At 45.9% G+C, this 6,710-nt stretch overlaps 1 long non-coding RNA gene across 2 annotated transcripts; it reads right to left on the bottom strand.

The window, feature by feature from the left end:
• Nucleotides 1-4,215: 4,215 nt before the first annotated feature.
• On the bottom strand, nt 4,216-5,966 carry LOC119867430. 2 transcript variants are annotated; one of them, XR_005383512.1, is made up of 2 exons: nt 5,680-5,966; nt 4,216-4,446 (listed from the first exon to the last, which is right to left on the bottom strand). It is a non-coding gene; the product is annotated as an uncharacterized LOC119867430 (long non-coding RNA). The 2 variants fall into 2 exon arrangements; XR_005383513.1 differs by having other exon boundaries at nt 5,720-5,966.
• Nucleotides 5,967-6,710: the final 744 nt, after the last annotated feature.

The raw sequence follows: 6,710 nt of genomic DNA, 5'->3' as shown, positions 1-6,710 counted from the left end.
TCTTCACTAGAGCCAACACCAAGTGCACAGCTCTCAGGAGGGAAGAGCTTGATGTGTCAAGAGCCTGAAAGAAGCCAGTGTGATCGGTGACTAGGGAATGGATGGAAGGTGGCCTGGGATGGAGGTGAAGGGCTGGGTTCGAGCTCATCCTGCAGTCCTGGGGCCAGGGGAGATGCTCAGGTTGATCCTAACACCAATGGGCAGTGAAGGGAATGGTTTAGTCTGGGATGGCATGATCTCATTTGCATTTGACGACAGTTTCCTGTGGCCTGAAGCCTGGGCTGGAGGCAGGGAGGAGGATGGGGCAGGACAATGGTTAGGACCCTGCCACTGTTTGCAGAGTGTCATGATGGTGGCCTGGACCACTGGGCCAGGAGAGGAAAGGAATGCACTGTGTCTGTGTGGTTACTCAGAGGTGGAGTAGATAGGACTGGCTTGAATGTGGATGCAGGACACTCGAGAAACAGCATGGGACTTCGGAATTTTCTTGATGGTTCCACTGTGACTTCTCCATCTTTGGACAGCCCTGGCTGCTCTCACACTGGGGCATCCTTTTACAGAACATGAACTCCATGGATCCCTGGGCTGCTTCCCTAGTGAGCCCTCCAAAAGTGTGAGAGCAGCACCCCTCCCTTGTTCTCAGTTTCTCTGAACAGCTGAGTGCTGTCACAGTTTCCACCTCGCCTCTCCCAGGCCTTCCTCTGGCCACTCACCCTGGCCGTGGCTTTCAGACTAAGCATTGTTTGCCTGATACCATCCATAGGAGGCATCCAGAACTAATGTGGGACCTGTAGGAAGGCCAGAGGGACCATGGAGGAAACCCTTGCACCCTTCACTCCGGATGCTCTATTCTGTGAATGCAGCCTGGGCCCCACGCTCTGACACCCATGCTACACAGAGGGTTCACTCGGATCTTAGGAAGCCAAGCTTCCTTTCTCCACACATACCTCTGTAAGGCCGGGCTCCTCGGCTCTGCTCTGGAGCATTTGGTCTTGTGCCCCAAACCACCTCCCCCACATTTGGATGCTATCTGACAGCGGACACTGGGACTGTATTCCTGGCTCTGCTTTGTTGGTGAGGACAGGATGGAGATTCAGCTAATAGCCCGGGGCCCATGGTCCAGCCGCACTTCGAGTGGACGGGCCCGGCTGCACCAGCAGAAGTGGTGTCCATGTCCGTGAGCTTTGGGAAAGGGGTCTGGGAACAGGTGCATGAGGTATGTCAGGCAGGGAATGTGAGCTCCTTCAAGCCATGTCCTGAGTGGAGCAGGACCCCCCCCCCCATGTTGGTCCCCTTGTCTTAGACCAAATGCGGGGAGCCTTAAATGCTGGCCTCAAAAGTCAGGACTCTGTTCCTGCGAGACGTGGAAAATCATTGTAACACACGATTAAAGAAGAATTTGGAAAGATACCCTGGTGGAAAAGATGAGAAAGAACTGAAGATAATGAATTCGCTTTTGTATAAACCTCAGAGAGAAGTCAGATTTGGGTACCCTTTGAGTTCTGTCTTGGGTACGGTGGGAATCCTGACTGTGATAGGCTTCAGGTAGATGGTAGGCCCAGCATCCAGTCCCACCACACTCTCGTGTTCCTCTATGGCAAGCATCCGGTTCAAGGTCTGAGAAGAGTGTTACACAAATGTCAGCCTCTCAAAATGGATGCACGGCGGCTACTGTCACAGGTGCAAAGTGAGGTCATGGGGGCCAGATGGGAAAATCAGGACAGTTTAGTATGTAACCACAATACATAGTGTCGTTTTTGCTGTCAAGTATGTACTGTGTTCACAGGGTTGCTTGCCTCTCTCCCTCTCACCTGGCCCCCCTGGCCAGTTCCCACCTGCTCCCATCCCAGCAGGTGCCTCCTTCCCAGCATCCCTGTCTCGCAGTCACCTTCTGCCTTGCCAGCACATTGGTTTGCCAGCCACATTGATTTGCTAAGGCTGCTGTCACAAAGCGCACCCGGGGGCTTCCACAGCAGAAATTCATGATCTCACCCTCCTGGAGAAGCTAGAAGTCTACGATTAAGGTGTAGACAGGTTCTGGTTACTTCTCTCCTGGGTGTGGGGTGGCCACCTTCTTGCTGTGACTTTGCATGGTCATCCTTCTCCATACCTGTGTCCTCGTATCATCTTCCTATAAGGGCACCAGTCATCCTGGATCAGGACCCACCCAAATGACCTGACTTTATTCTGCTCATTTCCTTAAAAGCCTGTCTCCAGTGCAGTCACCATTCTGTGGTCCTGGGTGTTAGGATATTGACACGAGGACTTTGGAGAGACATGATCCAACCTGGAATACCCACTCTTGGTTTCCCTGATTCTAGGAAGTGAACAGACTAAATAGGGACACTCTAGACCCAGACTCAGACCCAGGAAAGCACTGCTGGCATCTTTGCTGGGGAATGGCTCCTCCAGGACAGCAGTGACAGCAGATGGGGATCAGCCAAGCTGACCGTAGGCCTGTAGGACTCCCTGGTTTATGCTGTGTAGCTATCATTCTGTTCCCTGCTGAACAACATGGTTGTGTGTTAGCCTACGGATTAACTTTGGTTCTTCTCTGATAACCCTGTTGTACAAAGCCCCAAGAGAAAAGCATCTATATAGGGAGAACTGCAAGACACACTCAGTATAAATATGCCAGACTTTTCTGGAAACTACCTCTTGTCTATCTTATGTGGCAAGTGAAGCAGCAACATCACAGGGACTTGGGTCAGTGGGTTTAGACATCATTCATGTTGACAGTTGGTGGTCCTACCAGGCTTATTGTCCAAGTCTGTGATCTGCTGCTATTATAAAGCAGATACCAAGATGTTAAAGGAGATTTAGGAAAGAGATAAAATTGTTAAAGTACATAGGCCTGCCAACCTCAGATAAAGGAGCTATTTTTTTAAGATTTTACTTATTTATTTGAGACGGAGAGAGAGAAAGTTCACCAATGTCCAAGTGGGGGCAGAGGCAGAGGGGGAAATAGAGGGACAAACAGACTCCCCATTGAGTGTAGAGCCCAGCACAGGGCTTGGTTTCATGACCTTGAGATCATGACCTGAGTCAAAGTGAAGTCTGATGCTTAGCCAACTAAGCCTCCCAGGCGCCCCCAGATAGAGGAACTATTATCCAAGGATTGTATCTTATTTTAGACAGTTAATTAAAGAAATCATTATAGCTAAGAGTTCAATTTACACATGAAAATACCAGACTCATAGAGCAGCAGAATCCTTGAATGGTGAAGATAATTATTACCAAACTAAAACAGGGGCAGAGCAGCCAGGCCTGTAGAAGAGAAAGTACCAGACGAAAGATCAGAGGCCAACCCAGTCAAGGTGCCAATGACCTCCCTGGGGGTGGACGGCAGACCCCGGTGGAGAAAAGGGAGTGACAGAAGGGCCATGGCTGGGGCTCACTGCCCTGCTGGCACTGGCTCCCAAATCTACAGGCTTCCTAGGCCCTCCTCCAGGACACACCAGGCACAGTTGAACCAAAGGACCACAGAGATGCATTTTTTTAGAATTCTGTATCACTTAATCCATCACTGACCTTCTAGGTTATTAGTGCAACTGCTTGGATTTCCTGTAGGAGAAGATAACAGAGCATAACCTTGGCCCAGGGCATGAGTAAGGACTCAGGACAAGGGGCAGGCAGTGTCCCCACAGCAGCTTGAGGCTCATAGACCAGGGCACAGGGGCTCCAGGAGGTGCTAGCTGGGCTTGTCAGCCACAAAATCAAGTGTGCATGTTTTCACTCTCCCCTGCACAAGAAGCCAGGGTCAGAAATTATGCAGGATACAAACGGCCAATGCATCAGACCACTGCATTCATTATTGCTGGATCCAAATGAGCTTTTGGCTGTGATTCTTTCTTTCTTTCTTTCTTTCTTTCTTTCTTTCTTTCTTTCTTTCTTTCTTCTTTCTTTCTTTCTTCTTTCTTTCTTTCTTTCTTTCTTCTTTCTTTCTTCTTCTTTCTTTCTTTCTTTCTTTCTTTCTTTCTTTCTTTCTTTCTTTCTTTCTTTCTTTCTTCTTTCAAATTCAATTATATAACATATAGTACATCATTAGTTTCAGATGTAGAGTTCAAAAATTCATTAGTTGTGTATAACACCCAGTGCTCATAACATCACGTGCACTCCTGTTTCTTTAGTTTGCATGCGTGCTACATTTATTATAGTGAACAAAAAAAATCAGAAATTTTATATGCCTACATTACAAAAAAAGCAAATATTCTATTACTTTTGATGCTTTTTATTTGTTTTTCATTAAGTCACAAGGAAATAAAAAGTCACATGTCTGAAAGCCTCCCCCCTTTTTCTCAGATCACTGGATCTCTTGCACTTGGGACTAGAGATATAGCCCATTATAGAAAATCACTTAGTTTGTCCAATATTGTTTTTTCCAATTCAATAGGTGGTAACGTGTTCACATCTGTATTCTGATGTATGCTGACTCCATTGATGGCACTGAAATAGAATAGACGGCATGTCTTAAGACGCAGGCACAAAATGGTCATCGACTGGGCACCTACACTGTGTTTTGGAGGATGACACCATATCCTCGCAGGTATCACCTTTGAGTTGGCACCTCCGATGCACCTTCACAGACTAGCCCACCATTCCATTAGCTAGAAGCTTCTGGTGGTGTAGTAGGTGATGGAAGCAGGGCCTTGGCTATGTGCTCATGTCACCACTCCCTTTTCAAAGGCAGGACACCTGGAAGTCTGCCTACACAACAGTTCATTATTGCTCTATTAGTGTAAATCCCAAATATAAGCTGACTTTTCTTTTCAAAATATATCACATTTTCTATGTGGTTTTCATTGCCCTAATTATCTTACTAAATATTCCATTATCTCAATAAATTAAATGACTCCTTCATCAATCTCTTCTAAAATTTATAGTCTTGGGATCCCTGGGTGGAGCAGCGGTTTGGCGCCTGCCTTTGGCCCAGGACGCGATCCTGGAGACCCGGGATCGAATCCCACGTCGGGCTCCCAGTGCATGGAGCCTGCTTCTCCCTCTGCCTATGTCTCTGCTTCTCTCTCTCGCTCTCTGTGTGTGTGTGTGTGACTATCATAAATAAATAAAAATTAAAAATAAAATAAAATAGAGTAAAATTTATAGTCTTATTCTCATTCAGAAATCAAAGAATGGAGCCTGTCGGCACGGCAACAGAATTCTCCCGAAGAGTTGGTCTAGGAAAGTCAAATTCATGAGATGTTCTAGGAGAAATACATGGTTCAGGCTGAATACATTTAGAGGCTCTACTTGCAAAATCCAGATCTAGTTAGACAATCATCCACTGTGTATCTGAGCTACAGGATTCTAAGTCTCCTGTAGCTCAGATTTAGAGTTGAGTGATGATAGGTTTTATGATGGATGCTCCCTGGGATGAAGCTATGAGGTCTATTACTAAATGGTCAATAAAAATGTGCTGTAAAAATGTTTCGGAGAGCCTCAGCTGTTACAGTGGCTCAGGTCCTTCCTTCAGGATGGATTTTAAATTCTTAAAAACTGTGTGTTTTCCTACTGTCTCAACATTGTCATGAAGAGGCTGTGAGCACACACACACACACACACACACACACACACACCCGGTGACCAGGTGCACCAGTGTAAGTCTGGCCTCTGCCACAAAGTCCCCCTTCTTGTCCTTCCAGGGGGCGAGCTGGTGACATCACACACACTGTGGCTCACCTGCCCCACCCTGACCCCCACGAAGGCATTGACCACAGACCCTCTCTCCACGTGGCCTCCTCAGGGCTGCCATGCCTCCTGTCTAGGACCTGTGGGGACACGAAATCTCCTTCCCATCCACACCCCTCTCCACGCTGCTATTCTGTGTCTGCTCCTGTCTGATCATCCAGAGATGCCATCTGAAGCGACATAATTATTCCTTATAACATAATGCCAAACTTCTATATGAGAAAGTTCTTTTGGAACTTAGGACTGAGATCTCTTTGTGTCACCGAGAACTTGACATTTTTTCTCCTTTCTCATAACCGGAATTCTGCACATATTTCTACTTATGATGTCAGCAGGCTCCAAAGCCCTGCCTGAAATTCATTCACAGAAATCCTGCTGCATCTTGTACATATTACATATGCCTTTTCTTTTCCGTTGTATTTTATAACCGTATACACATTTTACCATTATGAAAGATATTTATTTTGTTATAAGCAAACTCAAATATTCAATAGAAAGACATGCGATATGAGTAATTATATATAAATTAACCAACTCAATTAAGTATCTCTCTTTCCTCCAACATCAGTTATTTAGGATATTTAAAATTATTTGGCATCCTTGAGAACTCTGCTGGGGAGGCTCGGTTCATCACATCTAGGGAAATAGTTCCTCTGTATAAATTCTTCAGAGATTTTTTGAACAGCTCAAAGTTTTGGGCTATCTTTAGACCTTCCCCGGATGCTGGCACACTGACTCCCAATAGTTAAGGGTTCATTACGACGCCTGCAATAAACAGCTGACCTTGCTTCATCTCATATCGGTGCCCAGATGTTCTTGTTACAACTCATACAGAACACTTCATAACTTCGTCATTTTATAAATGACATCCTGATGTTTTAATCTTACCTCCAAAATGATTTTATATACTATCAACCATATTTCTCTATCCAGACTTCACCCAGAGGTGAATGTTTCCAAGCTAATATTGCTCCTCTCATTTTATTTTACTTGAGAGTCTTTTTTTTTCCATGAAGCTTAGA

The sequence above is a fragment of the Canis lupus genome, chromosome 34 (genome assembly GCF_011100685.1).
Source record: "Canis lupus familiaris isolate Mischka breed German Shepherd chromosome 34, alternate assembly UU_Cfam_GSD_1.0, whole genome shotgun sequence".
Classification (NCBI taxonomy): domain Eukaryota; kingdom Metazoa; phylum Chordata; class Mammalia; order Carnivora; family Canidae; genus Canis; species Canis lupus.
This window is presented reverse-complemented; position numbering and strand designations above follow the sequence as displayed.